The sequence below is a fragment of the Pungitius pungitius genome, unplaced genomic scaffold, assembly GCF_949316345.1.
Source record: "Pungitius pungitius unplaced genomic scaffold, fPunPun2.1 scaffold_24, whole genome shotgun sequence".
NCBI lineage: Eukaryota > Metazoa > Chordata > Actinopteri > Perciformes > Gasterosteidae > Pungitius > Pungitius pungitius.
This window is the reverse complement of record NW_026909886.1, coordinates 970,082-982,772: the sequence shown is the minus strand read 5'-3', so window position 1 is coordinate 982,772 and position 12,691 is coordinate 970,082. Positions and strand designations below refer to the sequence as shown.

General features: G+C 44.7%; 26 non-coding genes across 26 annotated transcripts; all 26 read right to left on the bottom strand.

The window, feature by feature from the left end:
• Positions 1-139: 139 nt before the first annotated feature.
• Positions 140-258, bottom strand: LOC134118707 (5S ribosomal RNA). The gene has a single exon (XR_009950268.1). It is a non-coding gene; the product is annotated as a 5S ribosomal RNA (ribosomal RNA).
• A 396-nt stretch (positions 259-654) lies between these two features.
• LOC134118156 (5S ribosomal RNA) lies at positions 655-773 on the bottom strand. Its single transcript, XR_009949713.1, has one exon. It is a non-coding gene; the product is annotated as a 5S ribosomal RNA (ribosomal RNA).
• A 339-nt stretch (positions 774-1,112) lies between these two features.
• LOC134118831 (5S ribosomal RNA) lies at positions 1,113-1,231 on the bottom strand. The gene has a single exon (XR_009950392.1). It is a non-coding gene; the product is annotated as a 5S ribosomal RNA (ribosomal RNA).
• Positions 1,232-1,570: 339 nt separating this feature from the next.
• Positions 1,571-1,689, bottom strand: LOC134118155 (5S ribosomal RNA). The gene has a single exon (XR_009949712.1). It is a non-coding gene; the product is annotated as a 5S ribosomal RNA (ribosomal RNA).
• Positions 1,690-2,085: 396 nt separating this feature from the next.
• LOC134118154 (5S ribosomal RNA) lies at positions 2,086-2,204 on the bottom strand. The gene has a single exon (XR_009949711.1). It is a non-coding gene; the product is annotated as a 5S ribosomal RNA (ribosomal RNA).
• A 339-nt stretch (positions 2,205-2,543) lies between these two features.
• On the bottom strand, positions 2,544-2,662 carry LOC134118153 (5S ribosomal RNA). The gene has a single exon (XR_009949710.1). It is a non-coding gene; the product is annotated as a 5S ribosomal RNA (ribosomal RNA).
• Positions 2,663-3,058: 396 nt separating this feature from the next.
• On the bottom strand, positions 3,059-3,177 carry LOC134118152 (5S ribosomal RNA). Its single transcript, XR_009949709.1, has one exon. It is a non-coding gene; the product is annotated as a 5S ribosomal RNA (ribosomal RNA).
• A 339-nt stretch (positions 3,178-3,516) lies between these two features.
• On the bottom strand, positions 3,517-3,635 carry LOC134118151 (5S ribosomal RNA). The gene has a single exon (XR_009949708.1). It is a non-coding gene; the product is annotated as a 5S ribosomal RNA (ribosomal RNA).
• A 396-nt stretch (positions 3,636-4,031) lies between these two features.
• LOC134118150 (5S ribosomal RNA) lies at positions 4,032-4,150 on the bottom strand. Its single transcript, XR_009949707.1, has one exon. It is a non-coding gene; the product is annotated as a 5S ribosomal RNA (ribosomal RNA).
• Positions 4,151-4,489: 339 nt separating this feature from the next.
• Positions 4,490-4,608, bottom strand: LOC134118830 (5S ribosomal RNA). Its single transcript, XR_009950391.1, has one exon. It is a non-coding gene; the product is annotated as a 5S ribosomal RNA (ribosomal RNA).
• A 339-nt stretch (positions 4,609-4,947) lies between these two features.
• LOC134118823 (5S ribosomal RNA) lies at positions 4,948-5,066 on the bottom strand. The gene has a single exon (XR_009950384.1). It is a non-coding gene; the product is annotated as a 5S ribosomal RNA (ribosomal RNA).
• Positions 5,067-5,405: 339 nt separating this feature from the next.
• Positions 5,406-5,524, bottom strand: LOC134118148 (5S ribosomal RNA). The gene has a single exon (XR_009949705.1). It is a non-coding gene; the product is annotated as a 5S ribosomal RNA (ribosomal RNA).
• A 397-nt stretch (positions 5,525-5,921) lies between these two features.
• LOC134118147 (5S ribosomal RNA) lies at positions 5,922-6,040 on the bottom strand. The gene has a single exon (XR_009949704.1). It is a non-coding gene; the product is annotated as a 5S ribosomal RNA (ribosomal RNA).
• A 339-nt stretch (positions 6,041-6,379) lies between these two features.
• Positions 6,380-6,498, bottom strand: LOC134118146 (5S ribosomal RNA). The gene has a single exon (XR_009949703.1). It is a non-coding gene; the product is annotated as a 5S ribosomal RNA (ribosomal RNA).
• Positions 6,499-6,894: 396 nt separating this feature from the next.
• Positions 6,895-7,013, bottom strand: LOC134118145 (5S ribosomal RNA). The gene has a single exon (XR_009949702.1). It is a non-coding gene; the product is annotated as a 5S ribosomal RNA (ribosomal RNA).
• A 339-nt stretch (positions 7,014-7,352) lies between these two features.
• LOC134118144 (5S ribosomal RNA) lies at positions 7,353-7,471 on the bottom strand. The gene has a single exon (XR_009949701.1). It is a non-coding gene; the product is annotated as a 5S ribosomal RNA (ribosomal RNA).
• Positions 7,472-7,867: 396 nt separating this feature from the next.
• LOC134118143 (5S ribosomal RNA) lies at positions 7,868-7,986 on the bottom strand. Its single transcript, XR_009949700.1, has one exon. It is a non-coding gene; the product is annotated as a 5S ribosomal RNA (ribosomal RNA).
• Positions 7,987-8,325: 339 nt separating this feature from the next.
• LOC134118822 (5S ribosomal RNA) lies at positions 8,326-8,444 on the bottom strand. The gene has a single exon (XR_009950383.1). It is a non-coding gene; the product is annotated as a 5S ribosomal RNA (ribosomal RNA).
• A 339-nt stretch (positions 8,445-8,783) lies between these two features.
• On the bottom strand, positions 8,784-8,902 carry LOC134118142 (5S ribosomal RNA). Its single transcript, XR_009949699.1, has one exon. It is a non-coding gene; the product is annotated as a 5S ribosomal RNA (ribosomal RNA).
• A 397-nt stretch (positions 8,903-9,299) lies between these two features.
• Positions 9,300-9,418, bottom strand: LOC134118141 (5S ribosomal RNA). Its single transcript, XR_009949698.1, has one exon. It is a non-coding gene; the product is annotated as a 5S ribosomal RNA (ribosomal RNA).
• Positions 9,419-9,757: 339 nt separating this feature from the next.
• LOC134119060 (5S ribosomal RNA) lies at positions 9,758-9,876 on the bottom strand. The gene has a single exon (XR_009950621.1). It is a non-coding gene; the product is annotated as a 5S ribosomal RNA (ribosomal RNA).
• A 396-nt stretch (positions 9,877-10,272) lies between these two features.
• LOC134118140 (5S ribosomal RNA) lies at positions 10,273-10,391 on the bottom strand. Its single transcript, XR_009949697.1, has one exon. It is a non-coding gene; the product is annotated as a 5S ribosomal RNA (ribosomal RNA).
• Positions 10,392-10,730: 339 nt separating this feature from the next.
• Positions 10,731-10,849, bottom strand: LOC134119048 (5S ribosomal RNA). The gene has a single exon (XR_009950609.1). It is a non-coding gene; the product is annotated as a 5S ribosomal RNA (ribosomal RNA).
• A 397-nt stretch (positions 10,850-11,246) lies between these two features.
• On the bottom strand, positions 11,247-11,365 carry LOC134118139 (5S ribosomal RNA). The gene has a single exon (XR_009949696.1). It is a non-coding gene; the product is annotated as a 5S ribosomal RNA (ribosomal RNA).
• Positions 11,366-11,761: 396 nt separating this feature from the next.
• LOC134118137 (5S ribosomal RNA) lies at positions 11,762-11,880 on the bottom strand. Its single transcript, XR_009949694.1, has one exon. It is a non-coding gene; the product is annotated as a 5S ribosomal RNA (ribosomal RNA).
• Positions 11,881-12,275: 395 nt separating this feature from the next.
• LOC134118136 (5S ribosomal RNA) lies at positions 12,276-12,394 on the bottom strand. Its single transcript, XR_009949693.1, has one exon. It is a non-coding gene; the product is annotated as a 5S ribosomal RNA (ribosomal RNA).
• Positions 12,395-12,691: the final 297 nt, after the last annotated feature.

The following is a 12,691-nucleotide window of genomic DNA, read 5'->3' as shown; positions in this document are numbered from 1 at the left end:
GATGATATTGTCTAAGTTCCTTATATATCCAACGTTAAAACAACACTAAACATGCATCTCTTCGACAATGTGATATACTTTTTGTAATTTGTAGGTGTACAATCTGCGGCGCTCGGCGGCTTTCAGAGAGAAGTGAAAAAGCTTACGGCACCTGGGATTCCCAGGCGGTCTTCCATCCAGGTACTAACCAGGCCCTGCTCTGCTTAGCTTCCGAGATCAGATGAGATCGGGCGGAACCAGAGAGGTATGGTCGTAAGCTGCTTTTTATCTTTTTCCTAATCCTTTAAAACGTGTCAAAGATAATCAGAAGAGTTTCTTTTTCTAAAATTGAAGCAGTTCTTAGGATTGGCAAGAGAGGTTCCTAAAACCTGAAGGTAACTTTACTTTTCTTCACTGGCAATTCTAACATGTTGGGTTAGCACCTGTATTTCAACGGCTAAATTACAAACAAAAGTAGGCCAATTGTTAAATGTTGATCAACACTAATTTAGCAACCATGAAACGGAATCAATTTTGATGATATTGTCTAAGTTCCTTATATATCCAACGTTAAAACAACACTAAACATGCATCTCTTCGACAATGTGATATACTTTTTGTAATTTGTAGGTGTACAATCTGCGGCGCTCGGCGGCTTTCAGAGAGAAGTGAAAAAGCTTACGGCACCTGGGATTCCCAGGCGGTCTTCCATCCAGGTACTAACCAGGCCCTGCTCTGCTTAGCTTCCGAGATCAGACGAGATCGGGCGGAACCAGAGAGGTATGGCCGTAAGCTGCTTTTTATCTTTTTCCTAATCCTTTATAATGCGTCAAAAAATTATGTCACGCCTGCCGTTGGCATCTTTGTGTGGGTTAAATAAGGGTATGCAAAGAAGGCTGTGACATCCTATGCCGAAAATTGGATGGACTAGAGAAGACCCGCCCAGGAGTCCCAGCCAATCGGTGGATGGCCATTGCAGTCCCCGCCACCTCAAATGGCCTGACGATGGTATGGACGTAAGCCACCTTTCATCTTCTTCCTATTGCATCTCTTCTACAATGTGAAATACTTTTTACAATTGTGTAGGTGTACAATCTGCGGCGCTGGGCGGCTTTCAGAGAGAGAAGTGAAAAAGCTTACGGCACCTGGGATTCCCAGGCGGTCTTCCATCCAGGTACTAACCAGGCCCTGCTCTGCTTAGCTTCCGAGATCAGACGAGATCGGGCGGAACCAGAGAGGTATGGTCGTAAGCTGCTTTTTATCTTTTTCCTAATCCTTTATAATGCGTCAAAAAATTATGTCACGCCTGCCGTTGGCATCTTTGTGTGGGTTAAATAAGGGTATGCAAAGAAGGCTGTGACATCCTATGCCGAAAATTGGATGGACTAGAGAAGACCCGCCCAGGAGTCCCAGCCAATCGGTGGATGGCCATTGCAGTCCCCGCCACCTCAAATGGCCTGACGATGGTATGGACGTAAGCCACCTTTCATCTTCTTCCTATTGCATCTCTTCTACAATGTGAAATACTTTTTACAATTGTGTAGGTGTACAATCTGCGGCGCTGGGCGGCTTTCGGAGAGAGAAGTGAAAAAGCTTACGGCACCTGGGATTCCCAGGCGGTCTTCCATCCAGGTACTAACCAGGCCCTGCTCTGCTTAGCTTCCGAGATCAGACGAGATCGGGCGGAACCAGAGAGGTATGGCCGTAAGCTGCTTTTTATCTTTTTCCTAATCCTTTAGAACGTGTCAAAGATAATCAGAAGAGTTTCTTTTTCTAAAATTGAAGCAGTTCTTAGGATTGGCAAGAGAGGTTCCTAAAACCTGAAGGTAACTTTACTTTTCTTCACTGGCAATTCTAACATGTTGGGTTAGCACCTGTATTTCAACGGCTAAATTACAAACAAAAGTAGGCCAATTGTTAAATGTTGATCAACACTAATTTAGCAACCATGAAACGGAATCAATTTTGATGATATTGTCTAAGTTCCTTATATATCCAACGTTAAAACAACACTAAACATGCATCTCTTCGACAATGTGATATACTTTTTGTAATTTGTAGGTGTACAATCTGCGGCGCTCGGCGGCTTTCAGAGAGAAGTGAAAAAGCTTACGGCACCTGGGATTCCCAGGCGGTCTTCCATCCAGGTACTAACCAGGCCCTGCTCTGCTTAGCTTCCGAGATCAGACGAGATCGGGCGGAACCAGAGAGGTATGGCCGTAAGCTGCTTTTTATCTTTTTCCTAATCCTTTATAATGCGTCAAAAAATTATGTCACGCCTGCCGTTGGCATCTTTGTGTGGGTTAAATAAGGGTATGCAAAGAAGGCTGTGACATCCTATGCCGAAAATTGGATGGACTAGAGAAGACCCGCCCAGGAGTCCCAGCCAATCGGTGGATGGCCATTGCAGTCCCCGCCACCTCAAATGGCCTGACGATGGTATGGACGTAAGCCACCTTTCATCTTCTTCCTATTGCATCTCTTCTACAATGTGAAATACTTTTTACAATTGTGTAGGTGTACAATCTGCGGCGCTGGGCGGCTTTCGGAGAGAGAAGTGAAAAAGCTTACGGCACCTGGGATTCCCAGGCGGTCTTCCATCCAGGTACTAACCAGGCCCTGCTCTGCTTAGCTTCCGAGATCAGACGAGATCGGGCGGAACCAGAGAGGTATGGCCGTAAGCTGCTTTTTATCTTTTTCCTAATCCTTTAGAACGTGTCAAAGATAATCAGAAGAGTTTCTTTTTCTAAAATTGAAGCAGTTCTTAGGATTGGCAAGAGAGGTTCCTAAAACCTGAAGGTAACTTTACTTTTCTTCACTGGCAATTCTAACATGTTGGGTTAGCACCTGTATTTCAACGGCTAAATTACAAACAAAAGTAGGCCAATTGTTAAATGTTGATCAACACTAATTTAGCAACCATGAAACGGAATCAAGTTTGATGATATTGTCTAAGTTCCTTATATATCCAACGTTAAAACAACACTAAACATGCATCTCTTCGACAATGTGATATACTTTTTGTAATTTGTAGGTGTACAATCTGCGGCGCTCGGCGGCTTTCAGAGAGAAGTGAAAAAGCTTACGGCACCTGGGATTCCCAGGCGGTCTTCCATCCAGGTACTAACCAGGCCCTGCTCTGCTTAGCTTCCGAGATCAGACGAGATCGGGCGGAACCAGAGAGGTATGGCCGTAAGCTGCTTTTTATCTTTTTCCTAATCCTTTATAATGCGTCAAAAAATTATGTCACGCCTGCCGTTGGCATCTTTGTGTGGGTTAAATAAGGGTATGCAAAGAAGGCTGTGACATCCTATGCCGAAAATTGGATGGACTAGAGAAGACCCGCCCAGGAGTCCCAGCCAATCGGTGGATGGCCATTGCAGTCCCCGCCACCTCAAATGGCCTGACGATGGTATGGACGTAAGCCACCTTTCATCTTCTTCCTATTGCATCTCTTCTACAATGTGAAATACTTTTTACAATTGTGTAGGTGTACAATCTGCGGCGCTGGGCGGCTTTCGGAGAGAGAAGTGAAAAAGCTTACGGCACCTGGGATTCCCAGGCGGTCTTCCATCCAGGTACTAACCAGGCCCTGCTCTGCTTAGCTTCCGAGATCAGACGAGATCGGGCGGAACCAGAGAGGTATGGCCGTAAGCTGCTTTTTATCTTTTTCCTAATCCTTTAGAACGTGTCAAAGATAATCAGAAGAGTTTCTTTTTCTAAAATTGAAGCAGTTCTTAGGATTGGCAAGAGAGGTTCCTAAAACCTGAAGGTAACTTTACTTTTCTTCACTGGCAATTCTAACATGTTGGGTTAGCACCTGTATTTCAACGGCTAAATTACAAACAAAAGTAGGCCAATTGTTAAATGTTGATCAACACTAATTTAGCAACCATGAAACGGAATCAAGTTTGATGATATTGTCTAAGTTCCTTATATATCCAACGTTAAAACAACACTAAACATGCATCTCTTCGACAATGTGATATACTTTTTGTAATTTGTAGGTGTACAATCTGCGGCGCTCGGCGGCTTTCAGAGAGAAGTGAAAAAGCTTACGGCACCTGGGATTCCCAGGCGGTCTTCCATCCAGGTACTAACCAGGCCCTGCTCTGCTTAGCTTCCGAGATCAGACGAGATCGGGCGGAACCAGAGAGGTATGGCCGTAAGCTGCTTTTTATCTTTTTCCTAATCCTTTATAATGCGTCAAAAAATTATGTCACGCCTGCCGTTGGCATCTTTGTGTGGGTTAAATAAGGGTATGCAAAGAAGGCTGTGACATCCTATGCCGAAAATTGGATGGACTAGAGAAGACCCGCCCAGGAGTCCCAGCCAATCGGTGGATGGCCATTGCAGTCCCCGCCACCTCAAATGGCCTGACGATGGTATGGACGTAAGCCACCTTTCATCTTCTTCCTATTGCATCTCTTCTACAATGTGAAATACTTTTTACAATTGTGTAGGTGTACAATCTGCGGCGCTGGGCGGCTTTCAGAGAGAGAAGTGAAAAAGCTTACGGCACCTGGGATTCCCAGGCGGTCTTCCATCCAGGTACTAACCAGGCCCTGCTCTGCTTAGCTTCCGAGATCAGACGAGATCGGGCGGAACCAGAGAGGTATGGTCGTAAGCTGCTTTTTATCTTTTTCCTAATCCTTTATAATGCGTCAAAAAATTATGTCACGCCTGCCGTTGGCATCTTTGTGTGGGTTAAATAAGGGTATGCAAAGAAGGCTGTGACATCCTATGCCGAAAATTGGATGGACTAGAGAAGACCCGCCCAGGAGTCCCAGCCAATCGGTGGATGGCCATTGCAGTCCCCGCCACCTCAAATGGCCTGACGATGGTATGGACGTAAGCCACCTTTCATCTTCTTCCTATTGCATCTCTTCTACAATGTGAAATACTTTTTACAATTGTGTAGGTGTACAATCTGCGGCGCTGGGCGGCTTTCGGAGAGAGAAGTGAAAAAGCTTACGGCACCTGGGATTCCCAGGCGGTCTTCCATCCAGGTACTAACCAGGCCCTGCTCTGCTTAGCTTCCGAGATCAGACGAGATCGGGCGGAACCAGAGAGGTATGGCCGTATGCTGCTTTTTATCTTTTTCCTAATCCTTTATAATGCGTCAAAAAATTATGTCACGCCTGCCGTTGGCATCTTTGTGTGGGTTAAATAAGGGTATGCAAAGAAGGCTGTGACATCCTATACCGAAAATTGGATGGACTAGAGAAGACCCGCCCAGGAGTCCCAGCCAATCGGTGGATGGCCATTGCAGTCCCCGCCACCTCAAATGGCCTGACGATGGTATGGACGTAAGCCACCTTTCATCTTCTTCCTATTGCATCTCTTCTACAATGTGAAATACTTTTTACAATTGTGTAGGTGTACAATCTGCGGCGCTGGGCGGCTTTCGGAGAGAGAAGTGAAAAAGCTTACGGCACCTGGGATTCCCAGGCGGTCTTCCATCCAGGTACTAACCAGGCCCTGCTCTGCTTAGCTTCCGAGATCAGACGAGATCGGGCGGAACCAGAGAGGTATGGCCGTAAGCTGCTTTAATATCTTTTTCCTAATCCTTTAGAACGTGTCAAAGATAATCAGAAAAGTTTCTTTTTCTAAAATTGAAGCAGTTCTTAGGATTGGCAAGAGAGGTTCCTAAAACCTGAAGGTAACTTTACTTTTCTTCACTGGCAATTCTAACATGTTGGGTTAGCACCTGTATTTCAACGGCTAAATTACAAACAAAAGTATGCCAATTGTTAAATGTTGATCAACACTAATTTAGCAACCATGAAACGGAATCAATTTTGATGATATTGTCTAAGTTCCTTATATATCCAACGTTAAAACAACACTAAACATGCATCTCTTCGACAATGTGATATACTTTTTGTAATTTGTAGGTGTACAATCTGCGGCGCTCGGCGGCTTTCAGAGAGAAGTGAAAAAGCTTACGGCACCTGGGATTCCCAGGCGGTCTTCCATCCAGGTACTAACCAGGCCCTGCTCTGCTTAGCTTCCGAGATCAGACGAGATCGGGCGGAACCAGAGAGGTATGGCCGTAAGCTGCTTTTTATCTTTTTCCTAATCCTTTATAATGCGTCAAAAAATTATGTCACGCCTGCCGTTGGCATCTTTGTGTGGGTTAAATAAGGGTATGCAAAGAAGGCTGTGACATCCTATGCCGAAAATTGGATGGACTAGAGAAGACCCGCCCAGGAGTCCCAGCCAATCGGTGGATGGCCATTGCAGTCCCCGCCACCTCAAATGGCCTGACGATGGTATGGACGTAAGCCACCTTTCATCTTCTTCCTATTGCATCTCTTCTACAATGTGAAATACTTTTTACAATTGTGTAGGTGTACAATCTGCGGCGCTGGGCGGCTTTCGGAGAGAGAAGTGAAAAAGCTTACGGCACCTGGGATTCCCAGGCGGTCTTCCATCCAGGTACTAACCAGGCCCTGCTCTGCTTAGCTTCCGAGATCAGACGAGATCGGGCGGAACCAGAGAGGTATGGCCGTAAGCTGCTTTTTATCTTTTTCCTAATCCTTTAGAACGTGTCAAAGATAATCAGAAGAGTTTCTTTTTCTAAAATTGAAGCAGTTCTTAGGATTGGCAAGAGAGGTTCCTAAAACCTGAAGGTAACTTTACTTTTCTTCACTGGCAATTCTAACATGTTGGGTTAGCACCTGTATTTCAACGGCTAAATTACAAACAAAAGTAGGCCAATTGTTAAATGTTGATCAACACTAATTTAGCAACCATGAAACGGAATCAAGTTTGATGATATTGTCTAAGTTCCTTATATATCCAACGTTAAAACAACACTAAACATGCATCTCTTCGACAATGTGATATACTTTTTGTAATTTGTAGGTGTACAATCTGCGGCGCTCGGCGGCTTTCAGAGAGAAGTGAAAAAGCTTACGGCACCTGGGATTCCCAGGCGGTCTTCCATCCAGGTACTAACCAGGCCCTGCTCTGCTTAGCTTCCGAGATCAGACGAGATCGGGCGGAACCAGAGAGGTATGGCCGTAAGCTGCTTTTTATCTTTTTCCTAATCCTTTATAATGCGTCAAAAAATTATGTCACGCCTGCCGTTGGCATCTTTGTGTGGGTTAAATAAGGGTATGCAAAGAAGGCTGTGACATCCTATGCCGAAAATTGGATGGACTAGAGAAGACCCGCCCAGGAGTCCCAGCCAATCGGTGGATGGCCATTGCAGTCCCCGCCACCTCAAATGGCCTGACGATGGTATGGACGTAAGCCACCTTTCATCTTCTTCCTATTGCATCTCTTCTACAATGTGAAATACTTTTTACAATTGTGTAGGTGTACAATCTGCGGCGCTGGGCGGCTTTCGGAGAGAGAAGTGAAAAAGCTTACGGCACCTGGGATTCCCAGGCGGTCTTCCATCCAGGTACTAACCAGGCCCTGCTCTGCTTAGCTTCCGAGATCAGACGAGATCGGGCGGAACCAGAGAGGTATGGCCGTAAGCTGCTTTTTATCTTTTTCCTAATCCTTTAGAACGTGTCAAAGATAATCAGAAGAGTTTCTTTTTCTAAAATTGAAGCAGTTCTTAGGATTGGCAAGAGAGGTTCCTAAAACCTGAAGGTAACTTTACTTTTCTTCACTGGCAATTCTAACATGTTGGGTTAGCACCTGTATTTCAACGGCTAAATTACAAACAAAAGTAGGCCAATTGTTAAATGTTGATCAACACTAATTTAGCAACCATGAAACGGAATCAAGTTTGATGATATTGTCTAAGTTCCTTATATATCCAACGTTAAAACAACACTAAACATGCATCTCTTCGACAATGTGATATACTTTTTGTAATTTGTAGGTGTACAATCTGCGGCGCTCGGCGGCTTTCAGAGAGAAGTGAAAAAGCTTACGGCACCTGGGATTCCCAGGCGGTCTTCCATCCAGGTACTAACCAGGCCCTGCTCTGCTTAGCTTCCGAGATCAGACGAGATCGGGCGGAACCAGAGAGGTATGGCCGTAAGCTGCTTTTTATCTTTTTCCTAATCCTTTATAATGCGTCAAAAAATTATGTCACGCCTGCCGTTGGCATCTTTGTGTGGGTTAAATAAGGGTATGCAAAGAAGGCTGTGACATCCTATGCCGAAAATTGGATGGACTAGAGAAGACCCGCCCAGGAGTCCCAGCCAATCGGTGGATGGCCATTGCAGTCCCCGCCACCTCAAATGGCCTGACGATGGTATGGACGTAAGCCACCTTTCATCTTCTTCCTATTGCATCTCTTCTACAATGTGAAATACTTTTTACAATTGTGTAGGTGTACAATCTGCGGCGCTGGGCGGCTTTCGGAGAGAGAAGTGAAAAAGCTTACGGCACCTGGGATTCCCAGGCGGTCTTCCATCCAGGTACTAACCAGGCCCTGCTCTGCTTAGCTTCCGAGATCAGACGAGATCGGGCGGAACCAGAGAGGTATGGCCGTATGCTGCTTTTTATCTTTTTCCTAATCCTTTATAATGCGTCAAAAAATTATGTCACGCCTGCCGTTGGCATCTTTGTGTGGGTTAAATAAGGGTATGCAAAGAAGGCTGTGACATCCTATACCGAAAATTGGATGGACTAGAGAAGACCCGCCCAGGAGTCCCAGCCAATCGGTGGATGGCCATTGCAGTCCCCGCCACCTCAAATGGCCTGACGATGGTATGGACGTAAGCCACCTTTCATCTTCTTCCTATTGCATCTCTTCTACAATGTGAAATACTTTTTACAATTGTGTAGGTGTACAATCTGCGGCGCTGGGCGGCTTTCGGAGAGAGAAGTGAAAAAGCTTACGGCACCTGGGATTCCCAGGCGGTCTTCCATCCAGGTACTAACCAGGCCCTGCTCTGCTTAGCTTCCGAGATCAGACGAGATCGGGCGGAACCAGAGAGGTATGGCCGTAAGCTGCTTTAATATCTTTTTCCTAATCCTTTAGAACGTGTCAAAGATAATCAGAAAAGTTTCTTTTTCTAAAATTGAAGCAGTTCTTAGGATTGGCAAGAGAGGTTCCTAAAACCTGAAGGTAACTTTACTTTTCTTCACTGGCAATTCTAACATGTTGGGTTAGCACCTGTATTTCAACGGCTAAATTACAAACAAAAGTATGCCAATTGTTAAATGTTGATCAACACTAATTTAGCAACCATGAAACGGAATCAATTTTGATGATATTGTCTAAGTTCCTTATATATCCAACGTTAAAACAACACTAAACATGCATCTCTTCGACAATGTGATATACTTTTTGTAATTTGTAGGTGTACAATCTGCGGCGCTCGGCGGCTTTCAGAGAGAAGTGAAAAAGCTTACGGCACCTGGGATTCCCAGGCGGTCTTCCATCCAGGTACTAACCAGGCCCTGCTCTGCTTAGCTTCCGAGATCAGACGAGATCGGGCGGAACCAGAGAGGTATGGCCGTAAGCTGCTTTTTATCTTTTTCCTAATCCTTTATAATGCGTCAAAAAATTATGTCACGCCTGCCGTTGGCATCTTTGTGTGGGTTAAATAAGGGTATGCAAAGAAGGCTGTGACATCCTATGCCGAAAATTGGATGGACTAGAGAAGACCCGCCCAGGAGTCCCAGCCAATCGGTGGATGGCCATTGCAGTCCCCGCCACCTCAAATGGCCTGACGATGGTATGGACGTAAGCCACCTTTCATCTTCTTCCTATTGCATCTCTTCTACAATGTGAAATACTTTTTACAATTGTGTAGGTGTACAATCTGCGGCGCTGGGCGGCTTTCGGAGAGAGAAGTGAAAAAGCTTACTGCACCTGGGATTCCCAGGCGGTCTTCCATCCAGGTACTAACCAGGCCCTGCTCTGCTTAGCTTCCGAGATCAGACGAGATCGGGCGGAACCAGAGAGGTATGGCCGTAAGCTGCTTTTTATCTTTTTCCTAATCCTTTAGAACGTGTCAAAGATAATCAGAAGAGTTTCTTTTTCTAAAATTGAAGCAGTTCTTAGGATTGGCAAGAGAGGTTCCTAAAACCTGAAGGTAACTTTACTTTTCTTCACTGGCAATTCTAACATGTTGGGTTAGCACCTGTATTTCAACGGCTAAATTACAAACAAAAGTAGGCCAATTGTTAAATGTTGATCAACACTAATTTAGCAACCATGAAACGGAATCAAGTTTGATGATATTGTCTAAGTTCCTTATATATCCAACGTTAAAACAACACTAAACATGCATCTCTTCGACAATGTGATATACTTTTTGTAATTTGTAGGTGTACAATCTGCGGCGCTCGGCGGCTTTCAGAGAGAAGTGAAAAAGCTTACGGCACCTGGGATTCCCAGGCGGTCTTCCATCCAGGTACTAACCAGGCCCTGCTCTGCTTAGCTTCCGAGATCAGACGAGATCGGGCGGAACCAGAGAGGTATGGCCGTAAGCTGCTTTTTATCTTTTTCCTAATCCTTTATAATGCGTCAAAAAATTATGTCACGCCTGCCGTTGGCATCTTTGTGTGGGTTAAATAAGGGTATGCAAAGAAGGCTGTGACATCCTATGCCGAAAATTGGATGGACTAGAGAAGACCCGCCCAGGAGTCCCAGCCAATCGGTGGATGGCCATTGCAGTCCCCGCCACCTCAAATGGCCTGACGATGGTATGGACGTAAGCCACCTTTCATCTTCTTCCTATTGCATCTCTTCTACAATGTGAAATACTTTTTACAATTGTGTAGGTGTACAATCTGCGGCGCTGGGCGGCTTTCGGAGAGAGAAGTGAAAAAGCTTACGGCACCTGGGATTCCCAGGCGGTCTTCCATCCAGGTACTAACCAGGCCCTGATCTGCTTAGCTTCCGAGATCAGACGAGATCGGGCGGAACCAGAGAGGTATGGCCGTAAGCTGCTTTAATATCTTTTTCCTAATCCTTTAGAACGTGTCAAAGATAATCAGAAAAGTTTCTTTTTCTAAAATTGAAGCAGTTCTTAGGATTGGCAAGAGAGGTTCCTAAAACCTGAAGGTAACTTTACTTTTCTTCACTGGCAATTCTAACATGTTGGGTTAGCACCTGTATTTCAACGGCTAAATTACAAACAAAAGTATGCCAATTGTTAAATGTTGATCAACACTAATTTAGCAACCATGAAACGGAATCAATTTTGATGATATTGTCTAAGTTCCTTATATATCCAACGTTAAAACAACACTAAACATGCATCTCTTCGACAATGTGATGTACTTTTTGTAATTTGTAGGTGTACAATCTGCGGCGCTCGGCAGCTTTCAGAGAGAAGTGAAAAAGCTTACGGCACCTGGGATTCCCAGGCGGTCTTCCATCCAGGTACTAACCAGGCCCTGCTCTGCTTAGCTTCCGAGATCAGACGAGATCGGGCGGAACCAGAGAGGTATGGCCGTAAGCTGCTTTTTATCTTTTTCCTAATCCTTTAAAACGTGTCAAAGATAATCAGAAGAGTTTCTTTTTCTAAAATTGAAGCAGTTCTTAGGATTGGCAAGAGAGGTTCCTAAAACCTGAAGGTAACTTTACTTTTCTTCACTGGCAATTCTAACATGTTGGGTTAGCACCTGTATTTCAACGGCTAAATTACAAACAAAAGTAGGCCAATTGTTAAATGTTGATCAACACTAATTTAGCAACCATGAAACGGAATCAATTTTGATGATATTGTCTAAGTTCCTTATATATCCAACGTTAAAACAACACTAAACATGCATCTCTTCGACAATGTGATATACTTTTTGTAATTTGTAGGTGTACAATCTGCGGCGCTCGGCGGCTTTCAGAGAGAAGTGAAAAAGCTTACGGCACCTGGGATTCCCAGGCGGTCTTCCATCCAGGTACTAACCAGGCCCTGCTCTGCTTAGCTTCCGAGATCAGACGAGATCGGGCGGAACCAGAGAGGTATGGCCGTAAGCTGCTTTTTATCTTTTTCCTAATCCTTTAGAACGTGTCAAAGATAATCAGAAGAGTTTCTTTTTCTAAAATTGAAGCAGTTCTTAGGATTGGCAAGAGAGGTTCCTAAAACCTGAAGGTAACTTTACTTTTCTTCACTGGCAATTCTAACATGTTGGGTTAGCACCTGTATTTCAACGGCTAAATTACAAACAAAAGTATGCCAATTGTTAAATGTTGATCAACACTAATTTAGCAACCATCAAACGGAATCAATTTTGATGATATTGTCTAAGTTCCTTATATATCCAACGTTAAAACAACACTAAACATGCATCTCTTCGACAATGTGATGTACTTTTTGTAATTTGTAGGTGTACAATCTGCGGCGCTCGGCAGCTTTCAGAGAGAAGTGAAAAGCTTACGGCACCTGGGATTCCCAGGCGGTCTTCCATCCAGGTACTAACCAGGCCCTGCTCTGCTTAGCTTCCGAGATCAGACGAGATCGGGCGGAACCAGAGAGGTATGGCCGTAAGCTGCTTTTTATCTTTTTCCTAATCCTTTATAATGCGTCAAAAAATTATGTCACGCCTGCCGTTGGCATCTTTGTGTGGGTTAAATAAGGGTATGCAAAGAAGGCTGTGACATCCTATGCCGAAAATTGGATGGACTAGAGAAGACCCGCCCAGGAGTCCCAGCCAATCGGTGGATGGCCATTGCAGTCCCCGCCACCTCAAATGGCCTGACGATGGTATGGACGTAAGCCACCTTTCATCTTCTTCCTATTGCATCTCTTCTACAATGTGAAATACTTTTTACAATTGTGTAGGTGTA